The sequence below is a fragment of the Symphalangus syndactylus genome, chromosome 6 (genome assembly GCF_028878055.3).
Source record: "Symphalangus syndactylus isolate Jambi chromosome 6, NHGRI_mSymSyn1-v2.1_pri, whole genome shotgun sequence".
Taxonomy (NCBI): Eukaryota; Metazoa; Chordata; class Mammalia; order Primates; family Hylobatidae; genus Symphalangus; species Symphalangus syndactylus.
Genome location: NC_072428.2, coordinates 39754767 through 39773585, shown reverse-complemented (window position 1 = coordinate 39773585; position 18819 = coordinate 39754767). Strand labels below are relative to the sequence as shown.

General features: G+C 35.5%; 1 protein-coding gene across 28 annotated transcripts in view; it reads right to left on the bottom strand.

The window, feature by feature from the left end:
• The window catches only part of SOX6 (SRY-box transcription factor 6), a 792566-nt gene that overhangs the window by 457861 nt on the left and 315886 nt on the right, over positions 1-18819 (bottom strand). For 2 of the 28 annotated variants that reach the window (XM_063641950.1, XM_055282303.2), the window contains exon 1: positions 2149-2304. The exons of the other annotated variants lie outside the window; for them this stretch is intronic. The gene's annotated coding sequence lies outside the window, so the exon portion shown is untranslated. Of the gene's footprint in view, positions 1-2148; positions 2305-18819 lie in introns of those variants that run through there. 28 annotated transcript variants of the gene reach the window in all.

The following is an 18819-nucleotide window of genomic DNA, read 5'->3' as shown; positions in this document are numbered from 1 at the left end:
GTACAAGTACTTTTACAAGCCTCTACCTGTGTCACATAAGCTAACATCCCATTGGCCAACGTAAGCTAAATGACTGATCTCAGAGTCCAGTCGTGAGGACAAATGCCCTATCAATATTGGAAGGGCACTGAAAAGTTTTATGGCAAAGGTCATAAATAGAAGGAAGGATGAAGAAGAACTGGGACCTTTAAAGGATTCAGTCTTAGCAAAGAGGTCAAGGAAGGTCATTTGATGACTCCCAAAGTTCATCAGCAGAAGCTTCTGTTTTGTTCCATTTTAACTAATGCTGTCTACATAGCCACTCAAAATTGATGTCATTTTATTTTAATAAGTGAGAAAAATTCTTAAAAAGATAATTAACAACCCCATCACACCTTATCTCCATTGACTTCCAATTTAAAAATTACAGCTATTAAGCTAATCCTAAAATGTGACCTATACAAGGTCACATTTTTGTGTACCGAATTATTGTGAATCAGTTATACCTTAATAAGAGGTTTCAAAACTACAAACTTTTTTGTCTCAGATGCTTCCCTTCCACTGACAGAAGCAGCTAAGTTTGAGGAGCTATCTAATGGATACTAGACCAAGAATTCTGTTCATTACTATATCTTAGAAAGTACAGACAGTTTTATTCCACAGAATACCAGAAAACAGTATTTCACACCGCTTTACAACAACAGATATAGCCACAATAGCAGTGTTTAAAAATAAAAATTCTTTTGAAGTCCAATCCCTATCACTTACATCTCTATGCTTCCTCCAAGAGCTTTGTCTGTGAAAGAGTAATGCAAAGAAAATTGGTCTGAGGACACTACATGAGAAGGTGCCCTAGAATAAGATGATTAAGAAGCTAATTTTAAGCTTTGCAAATGTTCTGTTTCTACAAAAGATCAATGAGAAAAGTATCCATGATGATTGTACCAGTTTCCCAAAGTTAATCTAACAGAGTCCCTACATGTAGCTTTAGGGATATATCTCAGGCCAGTTACCAGTCTTTCCACTCACAGACACACATCCAGCAGGAATAGGAGTGATTACTGGGCAGAATTCCTAACCCCTATGGCAAGGGAAATACTATCCTATAGCACCACTCAACAATTATCCCTCTGAGCAATTAAAAGAACCAGTGAAGTGGGTCTCCAAAAGGAGCCTTCAGCCATTCCTTCATTTGAGCCAGCACTGACAACGAGGTTGCCAAAGCTGGCACTAACACCCGAGGAACAAGAAATAAAGGCCAGCAAAGCTCAATCTTGCATCCAAAGATATTAAAAAGGAAACTAAATGACATGGAGAAGACGTTCTTAAGAATTACCTAATTAATACAGAAAGGAAAAAAATAAATAACATAATAAAATCATTTCCATTCCCTTTTCATTTTTTCCACATTCCTTTACAACTTATTTTAATAATAATTTTGTTTTAAAGCAAAGCCCTGAGTGATGGTTTGCCTTTTATAAATAAGAATAACAGGCAAGAATGCAATTTGTCCTATTTTTCTAGTGTTTTGATCAACCAACTCCTCTCACCTGGTCTTTAGCAAGTATCAATTATTACAGCAGTGATCCAAGGTCATGGAAAGGAGCAAAGCTAATAGGTCCATAGAAAAATCAAGGCTTGTGCCCTCGTTAACACTGCGTTCTAAACAAACAATAAGTCCATGTTCAGAGAGCTGTACTAATTCTTCTCAAAGGAAGCAGCTTAGGTTCAACTCAAAATTTCTTTTAAAAGTCTCTTTGCTTTGACAGAGAGGCAAAGAGAAACAAAAGTGCTTGCGTATCAGAAAAGGAAAGGACCATAAAGAACAAAGACAGAAAAGGAAAGCTCAAACTCCTTAAGAACATTGTCTCTACATATCCATTCACCTGATTCTATCATTTCACACATATATATTTCACAGGCATACATATATCTCATCTGGTACACAGTATGTGCTTAAAAGCTGTGTTGATTAAAATTATCATACAATTAGAAGAACAGATAAGGACAGAAAAAAGTAAACATACTCTTAAAAGAAATTGCATCACCAGTCACGTCAGATATTTAGGAAGCCCCAAGTTTAGAGTTCCTAACATTTATTTCAAACTATTTTTTACAGGATGAAATGAAATGAAACATGGGTCAAATTACATGTGAAGCCACACCTACCTCCGCAGATTTTTTTTTTTTTTTTCCCAGAGTGATAGGGTCTCACTATGTTGCACAGGCTGGCCTTGAACTCCTGTGGTCAAGGAGTCTTCCTGCCTCAGGCTACCTAGCAGTTGAGATTACAGGCACACACCACCTCCAAGCCTGATGTTTTATAGAGATAAAAACATGACTAAAACTAACTCCAAGGAAAGACTCAGAAGAAGAATGATGTCATAAATGGCTCAATGCAACCAATGGGGTAATTGTGGGACCTGAAGGAGAAGTTCTACCCTTTTGCCTTTATAAAGGACATGTGGTACATAAACAGACTAAAGTATTTAGACCTCAGATCACCTTTAACTTTGGTGCAAGAGGCTTTTTCTCTGTTCATTTAACACCTTCTCTGATAATCAATATCTTCCCTAACCAATGTCATCAACCTGCTATCTTCTGAATTCCAACGGATTAAACCATAGGCCTGCCAAAAAGTAGTGAAAGATAATCACCAAAATAATTGCATTACTATGACAGAGACTTATGGCGACAAAATCCATTCTTTACCAACATTTTCTCTATCCCTAACTTTCCTCTTGCAGTCCCCTAACCTCCCCCACCCCCCCCCAAAAAAAAACAGGCAGAGGACTGGGGGGAAACAGCTATGTTGGGTTTATGTTTCCAAATAAAAGTATTTTTCCTCCCAGTTAAGAGCTTTAACATAAATTGATTGCAAATGCCTCTAGGAGAGGTAATATCATGAATTCCTTCCACACTAAGATATATATGACTCTGAATGCATTTTATAAGGCTAGAATATCTATCCCTGATTCCAAAATAAAATAGACACACTAGAAGAAGAGAAAATCACTGTCTAATCATGAACACAGTTACAAATATCCTTTAAATTTTGACTAATTCTATAGCGTAAATGAAAATCCACTGAGAACAATAAGTTTTGTCACGGTTATCCTAAATGGTTCAGAAAATCTACCAATAATACCATATTCACAGATTAAAGAAGAATAACTCTATAAGCATCCCAACAGATGCAATAGATAGAAGATAAAACCTACCAAAAACTGTATAGTTATTGGTAAAATTTAGGACACATTGCCATCACAGACAGAAACAATGTCTTCCCTCAGTTTTTTTAAAAAAAGCTTCAGGCTAATTTTAAATAGAATAACTCAAGGCCAAGAAGAAGACTACATAAAATAAGGCCCAAATATATAGAAAACCAAAAACCACATGTTCTCCCCTATATGTGGAATCTAAAACAACTGAACTCAATAGAAGTGGAGAGCAGTAGGTGGTACCAGAGGTTGGGTGGGGATGGGGAGGAATAGGGAGATGTTGATTAAAGGGTACAAAGTTGCAATTAGGCAGGAGGAACACATGGTAAGTATTTAAGGTGATGGATATGTTAGTTTGATTCTACCATTCCACATGTATATATTTCACATGCATACATATATCACATCACAGTGTATCCCATAAATACATATAATTTACCCAAAAACTAAATAAATAAATTTAAAAAGTTTTTAAATCTTAAATAAGTTTTTAAAAATAAAATAATAAAATAAAGTAATGCCCAAATAGCAGTTCTGACCCAAAAGACATAAGACACACCAGGGCTTCCCTAAGTGTTTCTGTAGGTCATGACAAGCTCTTTATGGTGGGAAGTATTTATTATTTAACATTAAGTAAGAAACAAAGAACACACAATGACATCTATGATCTAATTACAGTTACATTAAATTAGTTTTTAAAAGATATGAGCAAGGGGCCAGGCACGATGGCTCACACCTGTTAACACCAGCACTTTGGGAGACCGAGGCGGGAAGATTGCTTGAGCCCAGGAGTTTGAGAGCAGCCTGGGCAATGAAGCGAAACCTCATCTCTACAAAAAACAAACAAAATTAGCCAGGCATGGTGGTGTGCGCCTGTAATCCCAGCTACTTGGGGGAGTTGAGATTGGAGGATCACCTGGGCCTGGGAGGTCGAGACTGCAGTGAGTCATGATCATGCCACTGCACTCTAGCCTGGGCAACAGAGCGAAAACCTGTCTCAAAAAAAAAAAAAAAAAAAAAAAAAAAATATGAACAAGGACTGGAACTAAGCAGGTAAAAATGAAAACAGATGACATACTATGGAAGTGTATGAGAGGTTTTATCTTTTTTCTTATTGTTTTAACATAACTTTTAACCAAAAATAATAATAAGGGTGCATGTGACTACTATGTGATACTATCCTATGAACAATTTAGGGTAGGGGAGATAGTGAGTGACTGAAAAAAAAAAAGAAAAAGAAAAATCACCACATAGAAGGGTTAAAGCAACAGGAAAGGGGTAGTGTCAGAGAAGGCTCTTCCTAGGAGGAATTTTATCCATTTTAAATTGTATTTGGTCTTGGTTGCAAATTTGGGGTCATTTGAGGAAAGGGGAAATTCTACATAATGACTGATAGTAAAACTGTAAAATCTACTACTTCTGAGAAACTCCACCTATATAACTAAGTGTGCATGCTGTTCCAAATGTGCTGTTGTCTGCGAGGACTTTCAAAGGTTAATTGGCTTTTTCAGTTTTGGCTTGATTTTAAAATTGTTCTAATGAGACCCTTACTCTCATAAACTAGTTAGCACCCCAATCTTTTCCTAATGAAAGTATCAACACCCAAGGGACTTAAATCTGAGGCTCTTATAACTGAGAGACATATCTATAAGGGCTAGGGAAAAAACTGCCAGCTTAAGACCTTGGCACTTAAGGTTTGCCAGGTAAAAAGGACCAAATTTTATTGAGAATATACATCTTTTAATTTCATGGATTAAAAAAACAGGATATTATTTTAATGTCAGGATTTTTAAGTACATTTACTACAAAATGGTCCAGCCTGTGCTTAAGAGAGATGATTAAACTATCAACCTAGTCTTTACATGCATATTTCAATATAAAAACACAAACAAAATGCAGACCTCCTAAAAGAGCAAGAAATATAAATTAAAAACATTACTCCTTTAACAGTGACTTACCAAAGTCAAGCAGAATTTGCATAGCTATATTTGGAGAATAAATTTTCTTTCAAATCCAGATTATGTTTTCTAGGTGAACGCAAAATTTGTACTACAATATTCATTTTTGTTTTGTTTTCCAAACTAGTGAGATCTCTAATTTGAAGCAAATCCATTAACAATTATACATTAATGAAAAGGATTAACATATGAAAATGTCACAAGCAGAGAATATTTCTTCAGACATAAGCAGATAAAGTACTCTCTCCAATTCCTGTTGAACTCGTGTATCTAATAAAAATATCAAATTGCTATAAATAAGTGAATATCAAAAATATAAGCAGGGCCGGGCGCGGTGGCTCAAGCCTGTAATCCCAGCACTTTGGGAGGCCGAGGCGGGCGGATCACGAGGTCAGGAGATCGAGACCATCCTAGCTAACACGGTGAAACCCCGTCTCTACTAAAAATACAAAAAATTAACCGGGCGTGGTGGCAGGCACCTGTAGTCCCAGCTACTCGGGAGGCTGAGGCAGGAGAATGGCGTGAACCCAGGAGGCGGAGCTTGCAGTGAGCTGAGATCGCGCCACTGCACTCCAGCCTGGGGGGACAGAGAAAGATTCCGTCTCAAAAAAAAAAAAAAAAAAGCAAATTTCAACTTCTTTGATTTAGGAAAAAGGAAAACTACATACAGAAAGCTAGATATAGAAATTCTATAAATTTGTTCTATTTTCAAAATAATATAAACTAAAAGTCTGGATTTTATCTATTTATATCATCTCATTTGCATTTTATTGTTTGACAATGCTAATAACATTATTTCAGCTAAAACTATACCTGTTTAAGCAGTAACACATTTCATCATAAAACCCATACTCCTTTATGCTCATGAAAAGTAAACTACAATAAATTGCAAATATTAGGTGAGACAATGGACATTAAACTATTTCTCCAAATCAGATATATCCATATACGCATCCACCGTAACAGTTGTGCAGTTATGCAACTTTGGCTGTATGCATTACAACACTTAGTTGTGTAAGTGATAAAAAACCAACTCAAAGTAGCTTTTTTTAATCAAAAAACAATTTGTCAGTTGGGCACTATGGCATGCGCCTGCAGTCCCAGCTACTCAGGAGGCTAAGGCAGGAGGGTCACTTAAGCCTGGATGACTTGAGATCAGCCTGGGCAATACTATGAGACCCCCATCTCTAACAAATAAATAAGGAAACCAACAGGCAAACAAAAAATAATTTATTGGTTCACTTAATTGAAAAGTCCTGCCTTCTAACACACCTGGACTCAGTATTAAAATGGTATAATTAGGAAATTGGTTTTTCTCCTTCTCTCTCTCAGGCAGGCTCTCCCCTTTCAGTGGCAAAGATGACTATCAGAAGCTCAAGGTTAGAAACTTCAGTAGAAAGACAGTGTTTCCTTCCCAGTAATTCCAGGAAATATCCCAGGATTGAGTTTCACTGGCCTGGCTTGGATAGCATGTTTATTTCTGAACCAATCACTGTTGCCAGGAGAATGAAATGCCCACTCCCTATGACTTAGGAGGATAAAGGCAGTTCCACCTCAGCCACAGGTACCAAAAGTGAAAGAAGGGTTGTTCCTCAAAAGAAAACCAGAACAAATGCTGCATAGTGAAAACACTGAACAGCATAATTCTTAAGAGTTTCTTTTGACAGTAATTACTACAGTGAGGTAACTTCAGAGAAAAAATATAAAAACAATTGCAAACTTCATTTAATAGCAGTTGCACAGCAAAAACTTTTTTGAATTGTTTCTAGTAGTCCCAAAAAGGGGACAAAAAACATGAATCTAGCAATTCTTAAGGCAAATGAGAATAAAAGTATTCTTCATTCGATAACTTTTGTCCATTCTCTTACTTCAGAGACAGCTACTCCAAGTAATCATTCCATCATCCCCTTTAAGTCTAAAGTCTTAGAACTCTTGCAAAGATTTACAGAGGCCTAGCTACCCATCTCTAAAAATTTATTTTGATGGATCCTCAAGTAATATAAAAACTGCTTAAAGGCCACTATAAACATGAATGAGGGAATGAGGATCCCATATAACTTAATTCATTTACTTTAATTCGTATCTGAAAAGACTTCTACTTTTTTTTTTTTTTTTTTAGATGGAGTTTTGCTCTTGACGTCTAGGCTGGAGTGCAGTGGCGTGATCTCGGCTCACTGCAACCTCTGCATCCTGGTTTCAAGCGATTCTCCAGCCTCAGCCTCCCAAGTAGCTGGAATTACAGGCATCTGCCACCATGTCCAGCAAATTTTTGTATTTTTAGTGGAGACGGGGTTTCACCATTTTGGCCAGGCTGGTCTCAAATTCCTGACCTCAGATGATCCGCCCACCTCAGCCTCCAAAGTGCTGGGATTACAGGCATGAGCCACTGAGCCTGGCTGACTTCTACACTTTTAAATGCGTATACCACAAAAGTCTAACAGTTTTTGGCCATTAATATCTTGGGTTGAGTATGGTCACCCAATTCTTTCCTGAAAGGAGGGTTTTATATGAGGGACTGGAAGGAGAACAGAAATGCAAAAGAAGCCTGGGGAAACTGGAAAGGGATTAAAGAAAAGAATGGCTGAGGTACCAAAAACAATATTCATTTATGTCAAATTCACTCACACATTCATTTTATGCACACACTTAGAGCACTGACAATGAGCAAACTATTGTGCTAGAGACAATACAAAGAAACATGTCATAGTCCCCACTCCTCCAAAATCACAACTGGCAGCGGGAGAGAAGAAGCATGAGCAGTGATAATGAGAGTGACATGTCAATTCCTTCTTTTTGTTTTCCCCCACCAAAAGCTCCAGATTTTGTTCAGGTCGCAGGATAAATAATACACTTCACATTCTTCAGAAACGTTTCATTTAACTCATCTGCAAATTCAAGAAACTACTTTTTGCCTAACTCTCAGGATAACATGAAAACAGTAAAAGCTGGCAGCACATATAAGAAAAGCTAAATGTAAGAAGAGCAATGCAAATTTGGTAAATTATGAAAAGAATTGGGAATATGGAAATTTGCAGAATTTTTAATTAATTCCCTCAGTAATTATAAACTGAGTACTTACTGAATAATGGGCATTATATATGGTCATGTAGTAAGATGGATTAGACTTAATATCCCTGCAAGTTTAAAAAAAAAACCCAAAACTTTCCATCAGAAACTAGTATTAATAAAAGGACTGTTCACAAAAATTACTAAAAAGATAAATTGTGACAAGAACAAAAAGAGAGAGACAAAATGCTATGGGAGTTCAGATCACAGAGGCGAGATCACAGAAGACTACAAGTAGCTAGGCCTTGAAAGATGGATGAAATTCCTACAAGTAAATATGTTTAACAGAAGTATTCCAGGTACAAGAAACTACATGAAATATATCAAGAAAATACAAACTGCTTCTATGTCAGTCAGTTCCAAAATATCTATAGAATTTTGGATGAGAGGATAATATAAATACGAGCTATTTTGTAATATTCTATATTTTAATGCATTGTTATTCAATATTAGAAGATTTTGAGAGCTATAAATAATGTATGCTGGAATACTTTGGTAGTCATTATATTCACAATGTATGAAGAATGGAACTCTTCAAATACATCTGTATTGGGCATTATATGCAGAAGATACCCAAGATACATGTTCTTTTTTCAATATTTTTATTTTGCAAATGAGTAAGAAAATATGAAGTAAGCCTCCCACATGTAATGGGAAGTACGTTTGAATGTTTGACAGCCTAGACATGTAAATTACCTGCTTAATTTGGCATGTAAATAAAAATATCTAGGCCCCTACAAAGACTTTTGTTACCAAAGATAAAATGTAACTATTTGTTTAGTGAAATAAGCCAGGCACAGAAAGATAAATACTGCATATTCTCATTCTTATGTGGACGCTTAAAAAAAAAAAAAGCTGATTTCATAGCAGTAGAGTAGAATAGTAACTACTAGAGGATAGGAAAGGTAACAGGGAGAAAAACAGGGAGAAGTTGGTTAAAGGATACAAAATTACAGCTAGATAGGAGGAATTTCTATAGAATACTACATAGGAGAATCTAGTTTTCTATAGCATTGAAGGGTGACTATAGTTAACAATTTACTGAGTATTTTCAAGTAGCCAGAAGAGAGCATGATTTTGAATGTTCTCAAAACAAAAATGATAAATATTTGAGGTGATGGATATGCTAATTACCCTGATTTGATCATTACACATTGTAAACCTATATTGAAATATCACTCTGTACCCCATAAATATGTACAATTATTATGTTTTAATTAAAAATAATAGGCACAAAGAACACCATGGAATACACAGGCAGAATAAATGATCAATCACGAGGAATACTAGCAAACTTCTAGATTATCTGGCAATCTAAATGGCATGTCGTTGAGGAAAATAATAGTAAAGAGAATCTTGAAGAAAAAAATGCCTCCTGAGCATATCGATTCCTAGATTAAAAGAGTAAAGTTATGAGGAATACTGGTGGGATTTTGGATTCTAGATAGTCCTTTGATTTTAAATATTCAGCATAAAGTTTAGCACACATGACTTCACAAGGGATTTGTCCCAATATGTAGCTCTTTAAAGAATATACACTTACTCTGCTGCCTACCTCTCCGTAGAATGAACATGATCACAGTGCTCACCTCATAAGGCATTAGCACCACAGTAGGCTAATAGAGCACTAGAGAGAGTCTGCTTGTCACATGTACCATGGTCAGCTGGAAAAATACACCTTCACATTTAGACCCACATGATTCACAATCAAACTTTAATAGAAAGAAAAGCATGTTCAGAAAAAGACTTTTGCCAAGCTTCCTGTAGACTGAAATGCCAATTTTTCCTACTGGTGAGCATCATGCTTCCAGCATTATTCTTTAGCAAGGAAAATATAAAACAACAGATAGGCACAGAATTTTCCAAGAAGTCTCTAGTCTCTCTGGAACTATAAAAATTATTTATTCTGAATTATAGGCAGTCTTCTAAGTATGACATTTTAAAGGATTCCACTGCCTTCTAAAATACCAGATTTGGAAAACTGAATACTACCTGACAATTCTTGGAAACAAATAATGGCTAATTTGTACCAGCTAAAAAATAAAGTCTGAAAATCTGCCCCAAATTATTTAAATTAAGGAGTCTTCATTTCAACAGGTTGCCAGCTAATCTCAGAATTTGGACTTTAAGCATCCACAACATTAAATCATTCTCAGCAGCATCTTTCAAGAACTTTATATTCTTCTCTTGTTAACATTTCCTATATTTTCACAAATTCACTCAATTTTTCATTCAACAAATATTTATTAGGTGCTTACTATCTGCCAAGAACTGTAATTGACAAGAAACCAGTGGTATTTTTCCACTTTGGGGACTATGAAATCTTGACAGAATATCACAATAGTGTCCCATAAAGCCACTACCAAATACTTTAAATGTCAACTAGTAATTGGATGGGCAAGATGGAAGACATGGAGACAGAAGTATTCAATAGAACAATACCTTCCTTTTACCTTTCACGCTGAAGCATAAAATGGAGTCAGAACTCCCCATGTAAATTTGATGTCCTTTCCTACTGGACCAATTTAGCTACACTAACCAGCCAGCCTTGGTGAGAAAGTGGAAGTATTGTCCTGGGTGAAGAGAGGAAATGAATTGCTTTTGATGAGGAAGAACTAATACACAGCACAGGAAAATCCAAATGTGCTTTTTTAAAAAATTCATATATTGGCACTTTGAGGCTTACCATGAGTATCTAATTAACAAGAATGCTAATGGCAAAACATTTACATTGGGTTCCATCCAGACTGTAACTGCATTGCCTCCTAGCCATCCATACCCCTGGCCCATCCTATCAATGGACAGCATATTATGTTTTCTCTTTGAAAGGCTCAGACACAGGGCCAGAATGCCACTAATTCAGCAAAAATTCACGACTGTGATTGGTGTAATAAGGTGGTAAATAAGTCAGAAAGATCCTTGGCAGGGCAGGCATTTACAACCCCTCAGCCAGTTCAGGCTTCTGCCTGACAGATGATGCCATAGCCTTCTGGATTTAGGAGGATTCTCTTTTCCAAGAGGACCAAAATCTATCTAAAAATAGACAGAGATGCAATAGGGTAAGAACTAGAATGCGGCAGTGGGAAGTAAGAAAAGGAAAATATTTTACTGCAATCTTCCAGCAACTTAATTTGGAAAAAAAAAAATCAGTTTGAGAATAGGCTTCTAATTCTCATACTTGAATATACATCTTATTTTTTTAAAGTTGAATGCCCCAACTATTTTTATAAAACAAATATAAATATAACCATGGAACACAATTGCTTAAACCTAATGCAGATATTGGTGCAAAACAATTACTATTTGAATTTGTTTTCAATTTCTTCATGCAAACTGATGCCTAGTTTTAACTCTCTTGGTTTATATAATTTTAAAGTGCTTTGTCTATTATAAATTATTTCTCTGAGTTCATTCTGTAACCAACACTCTCTCACTGGGTAAGACATTTTGAAATATGTAAACAAACTCTAATATTCCTGATGCTATAGCTTTTAAAAATGTGATAAAATTATTAAAAAATGTACATTTCCTCAACCACTCATCTAGGTGGGTCCTTGTACATCATTCTATGCATTATGAATGGTAAGAATCTTTCAGTTGTATATTATAATCACAGACATTTAAAAATGTGTTTCGCCTTCACCTTACAGTACCATATCCTGATAAAACTACTGAAATTGCATATAATGCAGGAATCATGGCAATTCAAACATAGAGACCTTGATCTAAAGTACTCCTGAAGTAAAAGGTATTTTGAAATTCATAAAATAACTAATTTTTTAAAAGTGATATGGTAATCATCATTAGTTCATTTTCTTCTGCTTTCTATCACTATAAAAAGGAAAACAGCCTAGGATCCAAATGCATTGCAAGAGATTGGAGAATTTAAGATCAAGATTTCTCAAGATTTTTTATCTTGAGAACATGGGACTGGTACTCAGACAATGGTAGTACTACAGGGAGCTGTCAACTTGAAACAATATCATTGAATGTTTCTACTGTCAAGGCAGAATATAACAATTAGCCTTTAAAAAAAGTGCATCCGGAATAAGAGAAATGGGAAGAAGTAACAAATGTCTAGCTCGAGGCCAACTTCAACCTGGCAGAGTTCCTCACATATTCCTAACAGCATTCAATGGACCAGATATCCTTAGTTCTCTCATCTATTACTGTGGGAAAAAACAGTGGTAGACAAAAAGTTAGGGGCAACAACAGGGAGTGGGAGGGGGGCCAGGGAGAGGGAGGGAACCTGATTGGCAGGCTTCAAACAGTTAAGCATGGGCACCTTTAACTAATATGGAAAGTTAAACAGAAATTTTTTACAAGCTGGCACCCGCTCACATAATGAGATGCATTGTCAGTCTCACTAAGCGAAATATTTGTGTTGCCATGCAGCTAAACAAATGCCTTTTTTCACTTTCACTTAAGACAGCCTCCCACTCCTATTTCTCTGAACAGTAGAGGCAGTCCTAGCTGGGTAACATGTGTAGTCTGGGCAGCATGTTTCCTGCTGCCTCACAAAAAGAGTATTTATATTAACATTCCAGATTCATTGGGAATTATGGAAACTCCATGCATTAAAGTCAATGTAAAATTTCTGCTATTTTAATATCTTCACTTATCAATCAATGCAACTTGGCACAGATTCAAGAGTGTGGCAACATTTTTTTCATGCCATTTGCACATTACTATTCATAATGCTACAACGATCTCCTGTATAAAATATGATGAATTCACAAGTATGATTATCAAATTTATGGTCTGTGCTCACTACACCACACATTATGGCTTTGTAGCTTCTTTGCCCTAAAGTAACAAAGATTTGCATAGAGTTTAAATGAGTATGGTCTATACAAACTATAGTTAAAATATTATTACAATTATATGCTTTCCCATATAAACTAGTAAAAAAATCATATTTCTTTCTTCTTTAGGGCAGTATTTTATTACAATTAAATGAAAAGCTTAGCTCTGCTATTTCTTTGAAAACAAAATCAAGACCAAAAGAGATACAGTTCAAGGATTAGACCTGAAAACCATAGTGAGAAATTTTAAAAATAAAAAAAAATGCAAAATATCTTATTTTCTCTAAAATAAAAACATTGTTTCTGCAATTTCTTACAGAAAAAGACCCTCCCAAATACCTGACTTCTAGATAATAATGATGAAAAATACCTGACATCTAGATTACAATGACATATAGATAATAATGATGAATAATATAGCCAGATTTTTCCTATCCATAAACTGTTACTCGGGGCAACCTGATATTTTAAACCTCATTTTCAGAGTCCCTACCATACTTACTATCAGCACCATGGCAATAGTTCATCTCCAGCTGCCTAACTCAACATAAGGCTCCCTGTACCTCATAAGTGGTTTTCCACAGGCTTCAAAGTCAGAGAGTATTCCAAACAGCAACTCTCTTTGACTTTAAGAACATCCCTGCATGAGGGGGGAAAAGGTGACAGAATGGATTTCTAAATTTTTTCTTAGATTTCTCAAAGTGAATCAAACTCAAAAGTAATTCTACAATTCTGTTTTTAACATTAATTGGAAAATATATTCTATCTTGAATAATGTGCAAGTAATTGACAACTGTCACAAATGTGATCGTTCTCTTCTTACTCTGACGTTTTTAAGTTCTTGCTCCTGTGAAAAATTAAGCCATGCTTAAAATAAACAAGACAAAAGAAAAGTATCCATGGTAAATATAAATTGAGAGAAAGGTCAAAAAAATGACTAAGACTGATGTGCTACAATTAATAAGTTTTTTAAAGGGAAGGTACATTTATTCTTCTTGTCTAATTCTGGATTGCATTTGCTTTCCATGAGTGTTTGAGATGAATATTTGAAGAAAACTTTGTAAACCCTTCCAACTTGAGACAACAGCAGCCGACTACATTTTCCAAAGGGAAGTCTAAAATAAGTAAAAATGTGTATTCCTTTCCATTCTCATAAAATTTCAACATTGAAGCTGACATTTAAAGTTTCTGTGACAAAGGGATATGTTCAATGCAACTCCCCAAATACATCTGGGCAGAGAAATTTCTGATCTAATGTTAACCTCCTCTAGGAAAAGACTACTAGGGAGAGATAAAAGGTAGGATTGTTATTCTAGAAGATTTCTCACAAACTAGTTTTTTAAAAAGTATTTTTTTCTTCAGTGTTAGGACTCCCCATATTTATATAACTAAGTTGGGTGAAAATTTTTGTATTGTATTCTTCAACCTCTTTTGAATATGAGAAAAGTCTATTGCTTATTAAGATGTAACTAATCCTTTGGGCCAGTCACTGCTTAGAATACACCATTGCTTGATTTATCCCACATTTACATCGGGGTTATTTATCAAAGATATCCAAGAGTGGAAGAGACAAAACAGACCAAGGACATTATGTCTTCCAAGCTCAGCAGCATTTAGCAGATTCCTGGGCCTCCAAGGCCTAACATTTAGCTAAGACTTCTTAAACAATCAGGTAAAAAGGGCCAGACTAGTTAGCAGATGTCTTATTCAGATAACAAAGAAAATACTTTAGTGACAATGTGAGAAAAAAAATGGCAAAATTGATACAAACCCTTTGAACCATGTTTCCTTTTTTCCTCTCAGAACTCAACCTGGAGTCTAACAGGGACAGTATCCTTATTCTCAAGCAAATATGAAGACAATTGTACATATTTATAAGTACACCAAAATACACCAAAATAAAATACTTAGAAGAAATCAGCATATCATTGTTAAGCAAGATAACATATTTGAACTCTCAAAAGATTGAAGACAAACACAATGACTATATATCGATATTAGAGTCTCATAGAAAAAATGAAATAAAAAGATTTTACAGTATTGCTGGACAATTTATCCTTGATTTCATTTCTAACTTAATGTTAACATCTAGTAAGTCTGATTTTAATGCATAAAATATAGAAAATGTGCAAATAAGAAATATTAATATTCTAGACTGTTCTATTTCATATCCCTGAAGAGGTAAAATTATTGTCGTGTGAACAAAGCCAACTTCAGCATTTGGTAAAGTCATTTCAGTTCGTATATGTAACCCTTTATAATGCCCATTAACTCAATTAAACACCTTCAGAAATAGCCATAGTAATGATGAAGAGAATTCAATGATATTATACAAAAGAAAACAAGCTGCACTATCTTTGACTTGATTCATTCTGACTTCAGTTAGGAACTATGACTGTTCTTGTTCTTTTCAGAGATCGAGTTTAAAGAAAGAATAGTTTTTAGTTATCTTAGGTCACATTTCAAGTAAAAACTGTAAATGAAGGAACTTTACAAAGGCATTGTTAAGTATTGGAGTGAAAGCACTGTAAGAATTAGTTAGAGTCAGTTTAGACATTGCCAACTTACTTTCCAACCATCTGCATTAAATATGCTTCATTAAAACAGAACTATATGGAAAATAAGCTAGCAATTAACACAGCTTTTGCACATGACTCTAATACAATAGATTTCAAACTTTTAGTGAAACTGACTAAACTACTTCCATGCTGCTGCTATGTAGGACTTGGCAACAGTCCCTAGACTTGCTTCATCCATACCATGTCACTTCAAGATATTGCTGCATTATTGAAATAAGGACATATGAAAAAAATAAAACATTTTATCACTTTCCTTGCAGTTGGTATGAGCTATTAAAATAAACCTGGGTACATTGAAATAGTCTCTCAGATGGCAACTAATACTACATGACAGGAAAAAAAGACATCCACTTTTAAATAAGTCACACTAATGGCCTTTACATTTGACAGTTTGTCTCTTAACAATGGATATAAGCTGCTATAATTATATTTTATTAACATGCAGAACTATTTTAGACCTCAGGAACTTTAGTAAAATGATCTGTGCAAAGGATTGACATGAAATAGTTTCATTATTCACCATCAACAAACCTTAGACTACAGATAGAACACCATGTCAGGTACTACCGAAGCAAAGAATAAGACACAGTTCTGGTCCTCACTGGCCTTAGAGTCTATCTGGAAAGATTAAATATATGTGAAGTGATAAGGGCCTTTTGAGAATAATGGGAATAAAAACATTTTTTAAGAGTTAATTCGCACTCCCTTCACCTCTATCCAAATGGTTGTGTACGATTATACACTTTATTCACCGCACAAGGGTGCCCAGCTGAAGGAGCAAGTAGGCTGCAAACTTAGCCAGCACTGCTCACTAAATCATGCACCCTGCACAGGGCTGTAAACATCTAAGGAAAAGGCACCTCCAAGGGAAAGTTTTGCCAACTCGCAAAGCCATGCTAACAGAGGAAGTGACATCTACTCAAAAAACGTTTCTCTTTTTTTTCTAATTTATGTATTCATAGTATGTACCGTTTTCTGCTGCTACGACTCTAGTCCAAGCCATCATCATCTCTCATATAAACACCTTTATATTAGTCTCCTAACTGGTGTTTCTGCTTCCACAACTGCTCTTCTATAGTCTATTCTTCTAATACCAGATTATTTTTTAAATTTAAATTATATCATTTTGCTTCTCCAATCCTCCAATGGCTTCCTATCTCACTTACAGAAAACCCAGAGTCTTCATCATTCTTTTGAGGAACTACCTAACCTGGCTACCAGCTATCTTTCTAATGTTATCTCCAAATTCCCTTTTATTCACCCATTTGACTCTCATCACTCTATTGGTGCCAACTTTTCTTGCAACAGCCAAGCTCCTCACTCTTCAAGGCCTTTCTATACATTTTTCCCTTTGCCTGGGAGCTCTTCTTCCAGTACTTTGCATGGCCTGCTCCCTCACTTTGTTCAGGTTTCTCTTCAAATCCTTCTGTATCAGAGAAGCCTTCTCTGACAACCCTATAAAAAATTGTACCACCATCACTCTCAATAAATATTTATTGAATAAATGGATTAATAAATGCAAATGACTAAAAAATAAGATCCTTGTGACGTTATTTTTGTCTGTTTTGTTTCACTTCAATATTCCTAGCATCTAGAATAGTGCTTTATGTGTAACAAATACTGAATAAACATCTGAGGAACAAATGAGTGACCACTGCAATAATACATAAAGAAAAAGGAGTCAACACATTTCTAAAGTCTCAAGTCTGGTGACTAACTGCTTGCATCGCTGTCAAAAATACAAAAGGCTGAAAAAGAGATTGATTTAGGGGAAAGAAATGGTAAACTTGATGAATTTGAAGTGACAATGAGACATCCAGGTAAAAACATAGAGTTAAACAAGCAGAACTAAGGCTGAGGACAGACCTGGAAAAGTAGACATGAGATCCATCCACGTAGAGTTAAAAGGCAATAGAATAAATCAGACCTCCTAGAAAGTACAGAGTGAAAACAGCATAGAAAGAACTAAACTTAGAGATGCACACATTTGTTTTATAAGCAGAAAAAGTAGATTAATCTAAAAAGGCTAAAGAGGAACATTTATGTGCTAAAAACTTGTTGAATACCTACTATGTGTTAAGTGCTGTGATGAATCATTTTTGGTCAACAATATTAATTACTACAGAAAGTGAGAAGAGTGAGGCCTGAGAAAAAGACATTAAATATGGAATTAGGCAATCTCTAGTAATCCGGAAGGCAGCACATTCAATACAGTTACCCAGAATGAAATAGAAGCCAGATTCCAATAGACAGAGGAATAACAAGATATAGATAGAAAATAAAGACTATTATTTCAAGAGGTTTGACAGTAAAAGGAAGAAGGAAATAAGGATATTTCAAGGGTTACCAAAGTCAAGCAAAACTATTTTAAGAAGAAATCTGAATTATTTGTGCACATAGATTGTAGTAATAGCATCTTGCATTTGAATGGTGTTTTCTAGCTTATAAAGTGGATTCATATACACTATTGTAACTGACTCACTACAAACTTGCAAGGTTAGCAGGACAAATGGTATTTTAAGATAACAAATTGAGATTCAAAAAAGGCAAGTAACTCGTTCAACTTCCCAAAGCCAGAAAGTGGCAAAATAGAAAATGGATCCTGAATCTCCAACACCATGAAAAGTAAGAGAGGGAATCCTCTGTAGAGGGAATGGAAGTAAAAAGGCACAAGTAGTGATGTCACCTTCTGAACAGAGATGGAACATGTCTTTCTCTGAGAAAAAAGAGAAAAGATAGTTTTAAGTGGCAAAAGAACATGGAGCAATGTGAGGCGAAGAAACAGAAGACTATGGATGGAATTCCTAGATGTGAGACACACAAAGTTCCATTTCAAAGAGAAATATCTACAGATAGGCATAAAGTTACACACCTGAACTACCAACTCTGAACCAGTAACTCAAGAGATATTTTGTGTATCCCGCAAGCCATATTGCTCTGGGGATAAATTATCTGAGAGTGCCTAATAAGAAAAATATTTGAGGAAGGGGAGTTGGTGAGTGAATGAATTAAAGGACATCAGAATGATATATTGACCGTGTTCTGCTTCCCAGGAAACAAAGTGGCTAAGTCAAAACAATGAGCAGCTGTGGGATAGCAAAGAAAAATACTTCCAGGCCCAGGTTCTAGTGAAAGCTACTATGGAAGTTAGCCACTCAACTTTAGAACCAGAGCCTTCTTTTCCTCCTCCCTTCTTATCTTTTCTAGTTTA